Here is a 19,356-nt window from a genome sequence, read left to right as displayed (position 1 = left end):
CTGAACATAGTTCAAGTCAGAGGCAACTCGTGGTAAAGGTGAAGTAAGCGCCGATCACTTTCCTTAGTATTTTCTCCTAATGCAAAGCACATCCCCTTGCGGAGATGTATGATGCTATACATTGAAGGCTAGGGTCACTACCCAGTCCAGTTTCGACCTTTATTGAGGTCTCGTCAGTAAGCCTAGCTTATAAAATTGCTTGGTATCTTTAATATAGTATATACCCAAGGTAAAAAGCTTTCTACATCTTACTCTCATCCTGAGATTTTTATTTAATAAGGTGAAAGCACCTTGTGGCATCTTGTTTAGGTAAAATTTATAAGCTCTGCATTACTTCAACCTTGGAATTTTTTGGGTCTGGCTCCCACTGACGAGATCTCAATAAAGGTTGTAGCAGCTGTCGTCATCCTCTCCATTTTGTTGTGCGTCATCCTTGCTTTCGTATATGACATCATCTTCAGATCCATCCATTGAATTACTTATTCCACATTTAAGAAATGAGCGTTGAATCATTTCTGATGGTATCAAATCCCATGCTTCTTTAACCCAGCTGGTGACTAGGGTGATCTCAGGCTTCTGAAAATTCCTACCCTTTGTCATCTTCACCAAACCAGATGACATCCATTCTCTCCATTTTTCACGTAAGTGATCTTTAAACAGCTTATTCAAGCTGACATCAAGCGGCTTGCAAAATGGAAGTTAGACCACCCGGTATGACTGCTAGGTCTGTACGTAATTCATGTGCTTTCTCTTTGCTTGCCTCCATTAAATGCACCTGGAACATATCCCAGACTAGCATGCTTTGTTGACGTAACAAGCTACCTGGATGTATGTTCCATACTTGATCCTGCCACAATTGTACACTTTCTTCATCCATCCAACCTTTCTGATTGGCACGAACAATGACACCTGGTGGAAATTTCATATGCTTCGGAAGTTTCTTCCTTTTAGATATCACTGTCGGCTTTAATTTGGTTCCGTCTGCCATGGCTAAAACAACGGTAAAATGCGTTTTTTTCATGTCCCATTGTTTTTATGAGGACACTCATTTCAGCAACTGAGTTTACTGTTCGATTCCCAGGCATATCAAAGTACATGGCCATCTCATCCATATTGCCAATTTGGGAACGTTCATATCCATGACACTTCCGTAATTTTATGATAAATTTATGGAAGGACTCCACTTTTTCTTCAAGCTGTGTTGGTAACTTTTGCGCAATTTTTGTTCGGTGTCGTAATGTTAATGCTTTGCGTTCCATAAATCTGTTGCACCACCCAGGCAAAGCAAGAAAAGATGAAATACCTGGTGTGTCCTTGAATTTACCATTCTTGAGTTAGAGCTCGAAAACAAATTACATTTCTTGTTACTATAATGCCATCTTGTCATTGCGTCAAAATCCATTCATTTATCTTTTCTTCGAGTTCTGGTAAGGATACTACATCTCCACGACGGGCACGTTTCGTTTTGGGGATTTTTTCAAGATTGTCTTTTTGTTTACACCAAAGTCTAATATTACTCTCTGCTACACCAAATTCTCTCATAGCTACACTGTTATGTTCTTCTGCAAACTGCACGACATGCAATTTAAATCCTACTTCAAAAGATGAATGTTTACATTTCTGTTGGCTCATTTTCAGGCTAGGGTTGTTTAACAAATAATATTTAAAATGAACTGTGGTTAAATCGATATACCTAATTGTGCTAATATCCCGCCAAGGGGGGGGGGGGGGGGAATATTAGCACTACTTACATTACTGGCTTTATGCGCAGATACAATGTGCGCTCGGTCATCGAATGCGAGTGGGTCAAGTAGATTTGGTTGCATAGGCATTAGGTAGTATATATTGTGTGTGCAAGTGTAATAAGATGTTATATTTTTTAAGATCCGCATATAATGCGAACCCCTAACTTTAAGTATTATTTTTTTACCATAAATTTTTCGCATTATACGCGATAATATACAGTACTTGTCTGTTTACTTACTTGGGAAAAAGGATTAAAACCCAGCTTATAAAAAAAATGCCAGTCTTATATAACTCAACACAGATTTGGCAATAACCACAAAATCTTCTGGTAGAGGATCCACCTTTCTTTCACACAGATACCATTTCAAATTTGAGGACTTACTCAAAAAACAAAAAAAGGAATAAAATGCTTTTGCATTTCCACAACTTGAACCATATGACTATATTTCTCTATCAAAAATTTGGGAAAAAGTACTTTTCTTATTAACTGTAAATTTAAATTTTATATCAATTTCATATCTACTACTGTGACCACTCTAGCACACTCGCTCTCTTACAAAATCCATTGTTGTTATTCTACCTTTTGAAATGTTTATTATGCTGAAAATGATCTCTAAAGTTCAGGTCAAAATATATGGTTATTTAGATGAGTAATAAAAACGTTTTATGTCTACATGTTTGCTGCTGTAGCAATGGTAAAGGGTGGAGAAATGTGAGTTAGAAATTCCTGTCAATGGTGCACGAAAATATCTCCATTCCCAAATTGTGCTTTGAACCCCAAACAACAAAAGAAATAACATAGCTTGGAGCAAACCTCCCATTAGATAGCATTTCAAAGAAGAGATCCATATCAATGAAGACGTTGCATCAGAATCTCAATAAACAGAAAAACAGAAATGACTTATAATTTAAAATTTAAAGGAAATTGTTGATGAGGCATAACACACATGCCAAAATTGCTTTCATATTATTCTCACAGAGCAGTTAAAGCCTGTTCAGGATGTGATTTTTATGCTGCATCACATGCATTTATCTTGAATGAGATATTGAAACCAAAGCAAACAAAAATTATTCTTTCTTTAATGATTCACTCCTCCCCCACATTCACAAAATATCAAGAATCTATCCTCCCATTCAGGTATCCTAAAATAAGCAGAGTGACTTACCCCAACCAAATATGAAAATAATCTGTAATTCCATAGATGGTGTGTGTGTGTGTGTGTGTGTGTGTGTGTGTGTGTTTCATTTTAGATGAGGTTGCAAAAGATTTTTTTTTCCATTTGAAGTTTTATTATTACTACTATTAAAATGCAATGAATAGTTGCATTTTTTTGTTAATTTCATTTTTTGAGCATATAATAAAAAAAAAACACATTTTTCATGTACACCAATTGTTAAATTTTTCTTTTTTTCTTTGAAATCAACATTTAATTTACAGTTTCACGTATTTTCTTGAAAAATCATTTACAAATCACAAAAGTTTTCTTTTTCTTTCTTTCTTTTTTTTTTTTTTTTTTTAATATCCTTTATTAGAATGCCATAACTCAATGCAGCATTTCAAAAATTTTATAGCAAAAAAACTGGCTGGTACCCAGTGATTGATAATCATAAAATTCTCTTATGATAACCTTTTACATTACATAATGCAGCTAATAAATGAAATAATCCTCACTAGAATGAGTGCCTTCATTCCACACTCCACTGCAAATCCCACGATCTGTATCCAAGCATTGGTTCTCAAAAAAAAAAAAAAATTGCCTCTGGAGTCCATGATAAAAATGCAGCTTATGTTCAATGGCTTAAATTAAAAAAGTCCAGATTCTCATTCAGTTTATACAATAGTCGGAAGGCAAGAGCTAAAAAGCTAAATTATTACAAAGCAGACTACATAAGGATGAAATTAAACCTGCCTCCTGCTCAACTGATGACTGTATCTTCCAGTACCGTGCTACAGTTGCTGGGCATAACTTCTGCCATTCCTTATTCCCACCACTCTAGCTTCCTGATGGTACAGTTGTAGCCTCACCCATGAAAAAGGCAGACCTCTTTGCATCAGTTTTTGTCTCCACCTCTTGCTTAGAGGACCAAGGCAAATCATACCTACCACAAGCTGCCCACTGCAGAAAGACATCAGGTAAACCTTCATTAATCTTGATACTAATAAAGCTCCTGGTCCAGTTTGTTTTCCTCCAGTTTTGCTCAAAATTTGCGACCCAGAGGCCTTCATCCAGCCTGTACCTAAAAAGAGAGACAAAATTCAGCCTTTTAACTATAGCTGAAGTGCTCTCATCTCAGTACTTTCAAAACTGATGGAGAAGGTTATCCAACAACTAGCGTTTTCACTACCTAGAGATTCATCGATTAATTAGCAATCATCAAAGTGCATTTTGCCATTCTCAACCATGACCTCCTAGCTGATCTCATCAACCTTTAGACACAGGCCATGGAAAGATTTGGCGAAACCCATGTTACTGCTCTCAACATTTCAAAGGCATTCAACTGTGTCTGTATTGAGGCCTCCTGAACAAGATGCCACCTTATGGCATACAAAACGATTGGATTGCCAGCTCCTTGACTAGTTGTTTATTGCATGTCATGATAAATAACTTCCTCTCACCAGATTTCTCTATCAATGCTGGATTATACTCAGGGTCGATGACTACTCTTCATTCCTCTTCCTTATTTGAGAAATCCTATAGTTCCCAAATGACAGAAGCCTCGCGATCTTCCATAACCAGTGACTTAAATACTGATTTCCTGAGCATCCTCAAATGGGATGAAGATAACTTAGTAAATTTCAATACCATAAAAACTCGGGCCTGCCTTATTTCACATAAGAGAGATCCCACTTCACTCCCACTTAATTTTGAAAATATTTCAATTTCCTTTCAAACTCAGCTTTCTCTACTTGGGCTGAATATCATATCCACAAACAGCCTCCTCAGCCACTAAAATACTTGTTCTTTTCCATTCAAAATGTTACTTCTCTTCTGCTCAACTCCTAACAGTTCATAAGTCTTAGATCCAACAAACCTTGGAATACTGTTTCCATATTTGGAGTGGTGCACCCAAAACCTCCTAAGCATGCAATAAATTAAATAGCTCACTTTAAAGTATAAAAAGAAAAGAAAAAATGTATGTACAATTCATAGATTTAAAAATTAATTTAAAGAAAATAAATTATCTGTGTGTTAGAAAAAATTATTCGATCAAGCTGACAGATAGTAAAAAAGTAAGTAATCGCTCAGGAAACAAATGCTTATCATTCTCTAATATGCAAATTTACAATTGTCCGTGCATGTGTAAAGCGTAAAGAAAGCATTTATAAGGATCAGAATTATGGTTGTGAAATCTGAATTCTTTCTAGTGTTAAGAGATCTCCTGTGAAAGACTTTTCAGCAATTTAAAAAACAGAATGTCTCAAACACAAGTAGCTGGATTACTAAAATGTGCTCAAAGTACCGTATCAGTCAAACGATATGTTGAAAAAATATTGTTCGACTAATAGTGTAAAAAGCATGCCTTGAAGTGGACATCCACGTGTCACATCATGTAGACAGAAAACTGGCTGAACTTGCGAAAGCCATGCACCATTCAACATCCAAACAAACTTAATGCTGCATGGTCAAACTACAGAGTGAAGGTAAGTGACTGCACAGTATGAAATCAGCTGAATGGTCAAGGATTTCACTTTTGCAAAGCAAAAACGAAACCTGTTTTTTTTGACAAAGCAAAACAAAAAAGCGTGTTTCCAATGGTGTGAAAATCATGTAAATTGGGAATTTGATGACCGGAAAAGTCATCTTTAGTGACGAATCTCGAATTTGCTTTGGAACTAGCGATGACAATGGTACCTTTGTATGGAGAAGAGTGATGAAAAGTTCTTCGATGAGTGCATCAATACCAAGGCTAAATTTTCACCTACATTTATCATTTGGAGTTGCGTGACATCACAAGGTATTGGAAAACTACGTATCATGTTACACAGAGTCAACTCCAAAGTCTACAAAGAAATTTTAGAGCATTTTTTGGTTCCTAGAATCCAAAATAGTTCCAGGATTCCAATGACTTCTTTTTTCAAGATGATAATACATCTCGTCACTGCAGCAGCCAAATCAAGAACTATCTATGAAACAATGGAAACACTCCATTTAAAACTATGACTTGGCTTTGAATAGCCCAGACCTTAATCTGATCAAAAATGTTTGGAATATTTTAAAGTGAAAATCAACACCAAAAGGCCCACAAATGTTGTTGAATTACGTCAAGCAATCACAGACAACTGGTGTGAAATTCTGTTAACTGACTGTCAAAAGCTTATTGAGTCCATACCACGAAGAATGAAACCGTCATTCAGGTTAAAGGAGGAATAACAAAATACTGAGTTCAGTATTTTGCTATTCCATAATATTAAAGTTCAGTAATATTATAAACCGAGTCCAACAGGGATGTCCCCTTTCACCAACCTCTTTTTAATATTTATCTAAATGAAATAATAATAAAATGGAATAAAAATTTCCATCAAGGTATTAAACTTTCTCCTACAGTGAACTTAAGAATTCTCCTTTTTGCCAATGACCAAGTAATAATTACAAATTCTGAAGACAACTTACAGAAAGATATTTTAAATTTAAACGAAATAGCCAAAGATTATGGAATGATAATATCAACAGAAAAATCAAAATCGATTTAAAGGATAAGATCCAGTAAGAACTAAAATAGTAATAGATAACAAGATTTTAGAACAGGTGAATTCATTTAACTACCTAGAATGCATTATTGCATATGAAAATGAAAAAGATATAAAAATAACAGGTGTAATTAACTATATTTAAACCAAACCTGACTAAAAGTATACGATTCGTTTAGCCCTACCAGTCCTATTGTATGGAAGTGAAATCTGGACAAACAAAGATTAATAACAGCTGAAATGAAGTTTGATAAAAACTGCAAAAGTATACGCTATTTGATCACAAAAGAAATTAAGAAATTATGAAAGAATTAAAATAGGAATCAGTAATAAAAAAAATTTTTTTAATATAAACACAAATGGATGGAACACGTTGAAAGAATGAAAACAGAAAGATCACCAAAACAAGCCTTGAATTACAAACCAGGAAAACCAGGACGTCCTCTTAAGAGATTCAATGATGATTTCTAAGGCTGGAACAGGCCACTCTAGGCCTAAATCCTTGACAGGCATGATAATTGGGAGGGCTACATGGTGTGTAGTGTTTTCAGAGAGCTCCCAAAAGTTAAGTATAATTTTGACTGAAAATTGGAATACTGGTTTAAATCTTAGCATAGTATTGTTTATTTTTGGTAGCTTGTTGTGTCTGTGTGATTTTGATGTGAATTTCGTTTTATTTAACTTAGTATTTTAAGGATACGTTTCATAGAATAGCACATGGCACCAATGCGACGTAAGATAATGGCATACAAAAATACATCTTTTTCAAAAACTGTAATGTGAGGGAGATTGTCCAATGTGATGTGTGTGGGATGTATGCTTTCCCGAAGGAGGCTGGAGTTTGGATAGAAAGTGATAGTGGTGGGAGAATGTGCAAGCAAAGTGAAGGATTGAAGTAAGTGTCAGGTCATGAGATAGTTATGGTTGAAGAAAGCCAGAATGTGAGTGAAAATAGTGGCTTGATAGGGAATTGCGATATGTCGTACACGATGGCAATGAGAGTGGTGATCAAAGAGAGAGTGAAAGCAACTATACAGAGAGAGAAAATGGTTTAAATGATGAAAAAAAATGAGGAATTATTTGCAGGGAGTAAGATCACTAGGTTGCGTGAAGTGATACACAGTGCACAGCGGCAGTTGGAGCACCTACAAAACTCTTTCCAGGGTGCCTCAGCTAACGGAAATAAACAAGTGTTTGAAAAGAAAAATAAGCATAAGAGTGAGAGAGTTTCAGAAATGAAGGAAAGAATGTTGTATGGTGACTCGTTATTAAAAGGAGTGATAGATGGGGGGTTTAACTAAATCATACTTACCTGGTGCGAAATTTAAGGATGTAAGTGAGAGTATTAGAGCACAAAAACAGAGAGTGAAAGAATTGATAGTTGAGGCAGGTACGAATGAATTGAAAGGAGATAATTTTTTTATGAGAGAGGACTTGAAAGAATTGTTAAAGGTAGTGAAAGAAAAGAGTGACAGAGTTAGGATGGTGAGTCTGTTGCCACGGTATGACAAAGAGGAGTTTAGAAGGAGGGCCATAATCACAAATGACTTTATGCGCAGGTTATACAGATGGTGTGGTGTGGAATTCGTGGACGTGCGGAATGAGTTTGATGGGTGAAAGGATTTATACAAGATGGATGGCCTGCATTTGAATGGATTTGGTGTGCGGAGACTGGAAAAAGTGTTGCTGAATGAAGTGAAAATGGATGTACAGAACCACGGAAACTAGAATTACCGGGGGGGGGGAGTGGATATGCAGACATCAGCGAGACAGTTGAGTGTAAGAATGTATATAATGTACCGGAGCCAGTACTAAAGACAAGAAATCGGAATGGGATAATTAGAATAACGCATCAAGATAGGGGTGGGACAAAGGAACCTCTGCATTTCATGTATACTAATGCCAGGAGTATTAGGAACAAGAAGGAAGAATTTTTGGCCTTGATTGGCTCTTCCTGGCCACAGGTTATTGGCATTAGTGAAACATGGCTGATGGAGATGATATAGTGGGATAGAATGTGTAGGTTATAGTGTGTTTAGGAGGGACAGAGAGAATAAAATGGGGGGGGGGGGGGTGTTATTGATGATAGCTGATGAACTGCAGCCAAGGAGAATTGAAGTTGTATCGCAGGATAGTGAAAGGAGCTCATTTGAGGCTATATGGTGTGAGATTGAGACTGACAGAATAAAATATACAGTTGGGTGCTGCTATAGACCAGGTGATGGAATAGATGGTGGAGATAGTATGCATAAACAAATTGATGAAATGAGTGGAAGGAGGATAATTATTATCGGGGATTTCAGCTATGATAACATTGATTGGAAGGAGGAGAAGACACATGTGAGGAAGGAAATGGATTTTATTCAATTATTAAGGGATAACTATCTGAGGAAGCATGTAATTGAAAATACTAGGGGTGTGAGAGTGCTTGACTTGGTAATAACATCTGAGAATTGGACTGTAATGAATATGACCATGTTGCCACCTATTGGTGAGAGTGATCATAAGGTCTTGACCGGGGAGGTGGCTACAGGTGTGGAATTTTCAATTAAGACAGGGTATATGTGGAATTACCGTACTGGCAAGCATGAAGCTTAGGAGATTGCCTGGATCAGTGCCATGACATGTAAAACTGCAAGGGCTGGATGTCGATAGAGCACGGGAAGTGGTCAAGGAGCATTTACAGGAAGTTATGGCTGATTCTATACCTCGGGTCCGAATAGTAAAACAAGTAGGGGTTAAATGGATGAATAACACCATTAAGCTTGAGCTGCAAAAAAAGAAACAACTGTGGAGGAAATTTAAAGAGAAAGGTGACCTGCAGGCACACGAACGGTATAAAGTGCAGGCCAGAAGGGTAACGAGTGTGATAAAAAAAGGAAAAGCGGATTATGAAAGGAATCTAGCTATGCAAGCTAAAGAGAATCCCAAACAGTTCTTTCAATATGCTGCAAGCAAAAAAAAAACTGTACACGACAGAATGATGTTAAGGAATGGCGATGGTAAGGAGGTCACTGAATCAGTCGATATAGTGGAATTACTGAGTGAGCACTTTGCAAGAGTATATCATCCAGGTAGTGACATTGAAAAAATGAAGGAACCATTAGTTTATACTGGAATTGTGATGAATGAAGTGCAGGTTAATAGTCTATTACAGAACTTCAATGTGAATACATCTGTGGGATTGGATGGTATACCGGCACGGGTCTTACATGAACCATGTTGTTTAATCTGAGTCTCGGGTCTGGTTTAGTCCCGAAGGTGTGGAAAGAGGGGAAAATAGTTTCGCTGCATAAAGGAGGATCCAAGACTACTGTTGCAAATTACCGACCGATCAGCTTATCAGGAGTTGTTGTCAAGGTCTTGGAGAAATTAGTCAAGGGAAAAATACAGGAATGGATTGATGAAAATGAGATACTGTATGGGGGAAAGCATGGCTTTGTGAAGGGCAGATCATGCCTCAGTAACTTGCTCAAGTTTTATAACACAGTGACGGCTGAACTGGATAAGGGTAATGGGTTCACAGTGATACTGCGGACCTGGCTAAGGCATTTGACAGGATACCACATGGAATTCTAATCCGTAAATTGCAACATATGGGAATGGATATAGGGTTGGTGAGATGGATAGGTGGGTGGTTGAGGGAGAGATATCAGAGAGTAGTTTATTCAGGAGAGAGTCCAAAAGACGGCCTGTGACTAGTGGTGTGCCGCAGGGTTCTGTTCTTGGACCACTGCTGTTTAATTTGTTCATTAACGATATAGGGAAGGATCTAAGAGGAACAGTTCATTTGTTCGCTGATCATGCAAAGTTGGATAGGGCAATAGTGAATGCAGAAGATGTCAAAATCTTGCAGGACGACTTAGATAGATTGGAGTTCTGGGCTAAGGAGAATGGATGTCAATTTAATGTGACAATGTGAGGTTATGCATTTTGGGGTGAAAAGATTAGCAGCAGTATATCACATTGGTGGAACTGTACCCCAGGAGATTGACTTTGGAGTGTTGGTGGATAGGGAGATGAAGTTTAGGGGGGACATTGCAAAAGTGGCTAAATCAGCTCATCAACTCACTTGGTCGTTGAAAAATACTTTGACGAACAGAGACAAGCAAGTTATTGTACCTCTGTACTGGGCATTGATAAGACCTCATCTCGACTACTGTGCCCAGATTTGGTTACGTAGGTTCTTCTTGATGGGGAGGAGAGGATCCAGAGGCGAGTGACCAAGATGATAGCAGGTCTATGGAATAAACCTTATGAGAACAGGTTGAAGATTTGTGGGTTGCAGAAATTAGTTAATAGGCAGAAAAGGAGAGATATGATTGAGACATTCAAATTGCTAAAGGGTTTCTATAGGATTAATTCAGAGGATATTTTTGAGATCAGGACTGGTGGTAGGAGAACTAGGGGACACCTATGGAAGCTGGGCAAGAATGTGGTTAGCAAGGGTGTTAGAGCTGGGTTCTTTACTTTTAGAGGGTAAATGAGTGGAATAAGCTGCCAGAGTCTGTTGTGGGTGCTATGATAGTGAGTGAGTTCAAGGCAAGGTATGACAGATACTGTGAGAATGTCGTATAGTTGTGTGGACATGATGTATAGGGCCTCTCACGATGAGTCTAAGGACTCCCTGGAGTCTCCTGTAATGATAATAATAATAATGATGATGATGACTGAGTTCAGTGATTGGATATATATATTTCCCAATCAAAGAATGATCACATAGTTTTTTCTTCAGTGTTTATTATTATTATATTACACGACACCTCCAGGGAGTTCTAAGACTCATCAAAGGAGAGCACCTACTCTACATTTCTCCATCTACACCAGCGTCATCAACTGCCTACCACCACCACTAGTATTTTTACAGATAATCACAAATATCCATGACAATGGTGGGATTCGAATCCTCAGCCTTTTGGCTGGAGAGCGGATATGCTAACCACTTGGCGGACCAGGCTGGTGTTTGATTTTCCATTCACCCAATTTCTGTTAAAAGTACAGTACCTATAAAATATTTTTTGTAATAAATTATTTCTTTTTTAACCATATTTATATTCATAGCTATTCAGTTTGAACAAAATTTATGTACTGAGGAAAAATAAATCCTAATATACATACAATGTTAGCATTACAGTTGTTGATCAGATACTTTTTGCCAGGGGTTGTATTCCTACGTAAGAACTAGAGCAGCCACTGGCCAACAGCCATACACTGTCCAACCCAAACATACCGAACAAACTTCTCATCATCCTCCTTCATTCCATTCACCTCTATTCTTTGGGACAATCTCTTTATACAGTTTTTTCCACCTAGTACAACCTCCAATTCTTCAAGAAACATATTGATAGATTACTTCTTTCCCCATAAACACTTACCTACACATGGCACTGTTCAGTTAAAGGTCCTGTGACCTTTCATGTGTGGGGTCGTCATAAAAATAAATAAATAATAATCTTCTTCTTCTGCAGCTTTTCCCACTTAAGTAGGATTGCTGTTTGTAGTGAGTCTCCTCCACAACCTCCTGTCTTGGGCTGTAGCCACATTCATAAAAAATAAATAAATAATAATAATAGATACAAACAGATAAACTACATTTCTGTAACATGTGCTGTCTGCTGTGTTATTATAATATCTTCTTTTATTCTATTCTTTATACTAATTAGTAGTGTGCGCTTTCTCTCTTGTAACCTTTCTCACTTACACTACTGGGTACTATTGTTTACCCACCTTCCATATTTACTAGTCATATGCCTATGAACACTGGAAAATTTATTTGTAAGACTGCGCCATCCAATATATCAATATTCGGCATAAGACTCAATAAAATGTCCAGTAGATCTCTCTCTCTCTCTCTCTCTAGCGTGAATTCCTTCAACAAAGTTTACATAATCAGCCGTGGTTCGTAAGTAACTAAACTGTGCTTTTATTGCCTTAATTGTTTCCCACTCACAAGTCCGATTATTTTTAGAAACAGTGCAGTTGTAAAATAAAGAATCCGCCAGTGCTCTTTTAACAAATAATTAAAACACATTTTATTTACATTAATATGAAATATAAATGAATGTTATGCCTTCTTTGAGACCTCACACGAAGGGTTGTAACCCCCCCCCCCCCTAAGAATTCGGCATGACTCTTTCATCTTCTTTTAAGGTCAACCCGCTCTTTGTTCTCTTCCATGCACTCATTTGATCGTAAGTTGCTAGCCAGTGAAAAGTTGTTTGGACCTTTCAGACTGACTTTGGAGGTGTTTATGTGCAGAGCTTGTAAGCACTTTCTCATACACACAAAAATCGTAAACAACCTTTCTTATGCCCTCTCTATGAGGGCATAAGAAAGGTTGTTTCTTATGCCCTCATAGATTGAGGGCATAAGAAACAATGTTCCGGTGACAAAACATTGCCTTTGGTTTTGACATTCTAAAATATTCTTGTTAAAGGAGTAAATACAGTTAATTTCCATAGGGTTATTTACAATAATATGTAGCACAACAAAATATACAGAGACAAACAAGGTTATTTTTATGTTGTAATAGGTTTCACGGTATGATAAGAACACAGATGGTTAAGAAAATAACTATTTATTAACTTAAAGCTAATATTTTGCTGGTATTATATCCAGCTGATATAATACCAGTGAAATATTAGCTTTAAGTTAATAAATAGTTATTTTCTTAACCATCTGTGTTCTTATCATACCGTGAAACCTACTACAACATGCCTGATGAACACATAAGCCTATCCATGCGTATAAGGTTATTTTTACAATATTCTCAGGGACTTGACCTCTGTAAAAAATCTATGTAAAGCGCTTTGGTATTTTTAAGCTACATCGAGTTTTTACAGTTCACTTATTACAGATCATAAGAGGAACATTCAGAAATTTCAAAACATGGATTGTGGCATCTGTTGATACTAAATGCAGTTTCCTATAGTTAATTTTGACTTTTAATAATTTTCAAAGGTGGGCTCAGAAAATTAGTATTCCAGTGGTGATAGTTTCGTCTTTCTTTTTTTTTTACTGAGTTTCTAAGAGGAAAAATCACATCACCTCCACAAGAGTGACTTCAGCTATGAATTTTCAGTAGTTCATAACAATGATCATCATTTCATTATAATAGTATTCACTATACTTAGAGCATCTGCTATACAGTAATAACAATAGTTTGTAATTTAAAAAAATTTCCATATTTCTAATTTGGCATTCCATGTTTCCAACTAGACATTGTACTAGATGCACTGATTCTTTATTTTCTTCTTATAAACTACATATCTTCAATGCTTCCCTCCAACAGCTCTCTAAATTATTTAAAAACTAAAAAATTAATAAATAAATAAATAATAATTTCATTGCCACTTTAGGACTATATCTTATTTCACCCAAAACATGTTTTGACTGAAATAACACAAGATGGCCAGATAATTCCTACTTGGAATGCAATGAATGCACTATTTCAGATAGTCAAAATTAAGGAAATGACTATATCCTAAAGAATGACTATTTCCCGACAGAATTCCAGTGGAGGCATGGAAGGCACTGGGGGAAGAGGGAATTGACCTGTTGTGGGACCTGTTCATGAAAGTTTGCCAACAGGAAAATATACCCGAGGAATGGAGGGAGAGTACTCTTGTTCCCATCTACAAGAGTAAAGGGGATGCACAAGACTGTAAAAATTACAGAGGAATAAAGTTGATGTCCCACACAATGAAGATCCTAGAAAGGGTTCTTGATGGTAGATTGAGGGAGGAGGTGGAGATTGCAAAGGAATAATTTGGCTTCATGCCTGGTAGATCAACAACAGATGCTATCTTTGGGTTACGACAAATGATGGAAAAATATCGAGAGAAACAAAGGGAGCTACATCTGGTATTTATTGATCTGGAGAAAGCATACGATAGAGTGCCAAGGCAAGAAGTCTGGAGGTGTCTGAGGGAGAAGAAGGTGCCGAAGAAATATGTCAGGTTGGTGCAGGAAATGTACAGAAATGTGAAGACAAGTGTTCGGACCTGTTTGGGACAGACAGAAAGTTTTCAAGTAACAGTTGGCTTGCATCAAGGGTCAGCATTAAGTCCGTTTCTGTTTAATATTGTGATGGAGGTGGTAACAGAGGAGGTGAGAGAAGATGCACCTTGGACAATGTTGTATGCAGATGACATCTTGCTGTGTGTAGATTCAACAGAAGAAGCGGAAACTAAACTGGAAAGATGGAGAAAAGTACTGGAAGAGAGAGGTATGAGACTGAGCAGAAGTAAAACAGAGTATATGTGTTGCGCAGTGGGCGGTGGCCAGGAGACAGACCTGGAGCTGGAAGGAAATGTCATCAGGAAGGTGAGAGACTTTAGATACTTAGGTTCGACAGTGGAAGAAGATGGAGGAGGTGAGAAGGAAGTGGGATGCAGGATACAAGCAGGTTGGAGGAACTGGAGAGAGATGGCTGGAGTGTTATGTGATAAGAGGGTGCCGATCAATCTGAAAGGCAAAATTTATAGGACAGTAGTGAGGCCAGCTATGACATATGCTATAGAAACTGTGGCCCTGAGGAAAAATAACATTAGCAGGATGGAAGTAGCAGAGATGAGAATGCTTAGGTGGATGTGCGGTGTGACCAGAAAGGATCATCTGAGAAATGACTATGTCAGGGGAACAGTGAAAGTTACGAACTCAGGAGCGAAAATACAGGAGGCAAGGTTGAGATCGTTTGGTCATGTGATGAGGAGGGAGGACGAATATGTGGGAAGAAGGGTCATGCAGATGGATGTGCAAGGAAGGCGGAAGCGTGGGCGGCCAAAGAAGAGATGGAGGGAGCTGGTAGAAGAGGACTTGAAGATGAAGAACTTGGATGTGGTGACAGCCCAAGACAGGAAGGTGTGGAGGAGACTCATAACAAACAGTGACCCCACTTAAGTGGGAGAAGCTGCAGAAGAAGAAGAAGAGACTATATCCTAAAGCATAATCCCCTAAAATTTAAAAAAAATTGTGCCAGCAACTATGATTTAAAGATGTTTGCAGTTAGTAAGAGTTAGAAAGAATACTGCTAAAGATAGATCCAATCAAGTTTTTACTAGCTTAGTAAATTTTAAACAAAACTTCCTTTAAAAAAATAAAAAAAAGGTGATGAATGACTTTTTTTAGGATGTTGTCAGTGTCATCAATGAAATCAGAATTTATTTTTTTAAAGCAAACTTATGGACAAATACACTCTTGTTATTTCTGTTCCAAAAAAGTCAACAATATACCCTTAAATATCTATCATGCCATATAAAATGTGCACTTATTATAATAGCCATATCAAAATTTTTAAAATGTATCCTATGAGCTATTATTATGGATAATATTACTAGGTATTTGTTAGAAATGTTATGGGATATTTGTTAATGATCACTGTTACAAAGATCTTTCTAAAAAATCCATAAGTTCTTTCAGTATCTGAAATCACCATGTCACAATGAGTCTGGAAACAATCAATTAAAACTCTACTGAGATTTCAATATTTAAGTAAAAGCATATCTTAACCTAAAAAAATTTTCAAACAAATAGTTCATTATTTCTTTTAGATTGCTCCCATCCACAAAAGGTTTTTTGTAAACCTATATCACATTCATACTGTGAGTGGGCTGTTTTTTTTTTCCCTATATTTATTGATTTTATAATTTTTTTATAATGTATTTTTTATTTATTCTTTACATAGTCCAGGAATACATAGTTTTTTTTACATAGTTCCTGGACTATGTAAAAAAAAAGAACTTTTTCAAGCAATTTCAGGCCTCCAATAAGCAGCATAGTGATCTGACACATGGTGATGAAGTTCATTTCCCAAAGACAATCACAAACATCCACATCCATTATGGGATTCAAACCCACGACCTGTTGGTTGGAGAGTGAGTAGGTTAACAGCTTGGCCAACCAGGGGCTATCTTGATAATCATTAGTCACTAACTTGATAGTTGTTAGTTACAAAATAATAAATTCTGATTTAAAATCTTATAAACTAACCTAAAACAATACCATATTTACTCGAATACAACTCACACTTTTTTCCCCAAAATTAAAGTTAAAAAATCATGATGCGAGATATATGTGGGATTTTCAGAAACTAAAGTTTTTCAGGAAAAAACTAAATCAATGTTTATAATTAAATCCTCTGTATTCATTATAATTTATAATTGCTCACATTGTCTATGAGATTAATGCATTTAAATTTTAATTATAACGTTATTTACAATCAGCTGCTCACCTTCATTATGCAATATATTTGAATCTTCAGCAATAATGCTTCTGTAATTAAATTAAAACAAACGGTCATCTACTGATGACTGTTTGTTTTAATTAGAGATGAATTAGATTAGAGGGAATTAGAGATGACAGTCTTTAAAAAACTCTTGACAATTATTTCTGGTGAAATCATCCACTCCATATAGAACCTACCTCACCTCATTCCCTGCTCCCCCCCCCCCATGCAATCCAAGATCAAGTAAAAGTCATTGCTCTCACTCCCACATTTCCTTTACTGGTTGTTTCCATCTCTATGCATATTGGTGCAGTATTAACAAAAGATCACGTGACTTAATGACAAAGACAAGCCAACGATTGTTGAGTTAAAATGCTGATTCTCTTCAACTGAATTCCAAAATATCTGAAACTGCCACAACATTCATTATCTATTTCTTAATAATTTTAAACTTTTCGTGTGCTATATGCAAAACTTTTTAATTTCTTTTTCCATAAAGTAAAATCAGAGATGCACGATATACGTGAGGGCGAGTTATATTTGAGTAAATACAGTATATCAATAAATAAACTCAAAGTAGACTTAATTTTTCTAATCAAGTTTATAGCATTCATATTTAGCATTGGCATTATTATTTAGTCTAATAATAACAAAAAAAACCTAAAAAATACTGTGGGACAATTATGTCAGTTATATTATGAATGGAATTTTGAAGAGAACCTTTTAAACATTACTATTATGTCTGAATTTAAAATCATGACTAAAGGCCAAAATTAAATCACTATTGATACAGTATTAAAAAACCTCTCCATATGAAACTCAGAGTGGAATGTAAACATTTTTTTCCATTTAAAAATACAAGTAGGCATTCAAAATCCGGCCATTGATAATCCGGTTCCTTCAGATCTCCGGCATGGATTTCAGAGCACGCGTTTTCAAATTTACCATGTTGGTGCACCACTGTTTTCTGTTTATGTTTTGATGGCGCTGTAGTCTATAAGCATTGCGATAACCTGCTTATTCCTTCTCATTTTATCATTTATTTGCTGCTGTATAGCCCCATTATGGATTCAGCAAAGAAAAGAGGTGGCGTAAAACGTAAACATCATGCATTGTCAATCGCAGGGAGAGAGAGAGAGTGGAAGTGCTAAAAAAACTTGATAGCGGCATGTCTGTGTGAACCATTTGTGAAACATACGACACTGGCTCTTCAACAGTGTATGATATTAAAAAACAGAAAAAAAACTGTTAAAGTTCTTTTCGGACAGCGTAACAAAAAAGCAAATGTTTGTAAGGAAGTCAATGACGGAGGGAAAAAGTTCGGAACTGGACCAAGATCTCATAACCTGGTTTAATTTTCATGTAAGTGAAGGTGTGGAAATTTCTGGTGATTTATTAAAGGAACAAGCCAAAATGTTTCATGAAGAGCTGGGATTGCAACACAAGTGTGAATATTCAGAAGGTTGGCTGCATCGTTTCAAGTCGTGACATGGCTTACAGTTTTGTGCGGTGTGGGGAAAAATGTTCAGCAGACAAAGATGCAGCTAGTGCATATGTGGATGAATTTGCAAAGTTAGTTAGTGATGAACATTTAAGTCCTGAACAAGTGTACAATGCTGACGAGACTGCCTTGTTTTGGAGATGTATGCCAAAAAGATCTCTAACAACTGAGGATGCAGAATCGCCATCAGGGGTTTAAAGCTTCGAAGGATCGCATCACGGTAATGTGCTGCTCTAATGCTGCGGGTACCCATAGATGTAAGTTGCTGCTCGTTATCGGAAAAAATTTACATTCGAGGGCCTTCAAGAGTATGACACAGTTTCCTGTCCATTACCATGCCAACAAGAAGGGGTGGGTTACCACTGATATTACACTGGATTGGTTTCAAAACTGTTTTGTTCCTGAGGCTATGGTTCATACTGTAACTCGGTTGGATTAGACCTTAATTGCAAGATACTTCTTATTTTAGACAATTGTTCGATACATCCAAAAGCCGATCTTCTAGTGAAATATAATGCTTTTGTTGTCTACCTCCCACCCAACTGCACATCACTAATTCAACCATAGGACAATGGTATGACATGTTCTATGAAGTGTAAGTATCGATCCCTGTTAATGAGGCGCCTAGTGAGTTCAGTTAATTCAGGCACCCCAGTACAGAAGTTCATAAAAGAATTCAACATTAAGGATGCAGTGTACTGTGTTGCCAATATGTGGAAGTCTGTGAAAACATCAACACTGAAAAATGGATGGCATAAATTGTGGCCAAGTTTAATGTTTACTTCTCATTCTAACGAAGAACTGAAAATAATATTGCAGGGTTTAGGGTTCCCAAAGAAAAGCAGATGAATGTCGATGATAATGTGCCTACAGTTCATCATTACACTGATTCTGAAATTGTAGATATGGTTAAAAGTCTGGAGAGAAATGCCTCTACAGGTAGTGATGAAGATGAAAGCAGTGACGAAAATGAGGAAGATGTGAGAGAAAGAATCTCTATTGACAGGTTAATTACGTTGACAACTGAACTGCTGGCTGGACTAGAGCAATGAAGTTTTGTAAGTGAACAAGAAATCATGAATGTTTACTTGCTCCAAGATAAACTTATTAGAGAAAACCCAAATATATGAAGCAGCAGACACTGCACAATATATTCAAGAAAATAGCTAGGCAGCAGGAAGAAGCAGCAGTGTT

General features: G+C 36.8%; 1 protein-coding gene across 3 annotated transcripts in view; it reads right to left on the bottom strand.

Moving 5' to 3' along the window:
- bchs (WD repeat and FYVE domain containing 3 bchs) overlaps window positions 1-19,356 on the bottom strand; it is a 1,305,514-nt gene that overhangs the window by 1,187,773 nt on the left and 98,385 nt on the right. The gene's annotated exons all lie outside the window — the stretch shown is intronic.

The sequence above is a fragment of the Typopeltis vanoorti genome, chromosome 1 (assembly GCF_054136105.1).
Source record: "Typopeltis vanoorti isolate ZY-2024b chromosome 1, IOZ_Tvanoo_1.0, whole genome shotgun sequence".
NCBI classification, from domain to species: Eukaryota; Metazoa; Arthropoda; class Arachnida; order Uropygi; family Thelyphonidae; genus Typopeltis; species Typopeltis vanoorti.
The sequence above is the reverse complement of the archived record's forward strand: the minus strand, read 5'-3'. Positions and strand labels throughout refer to the sequence as shown.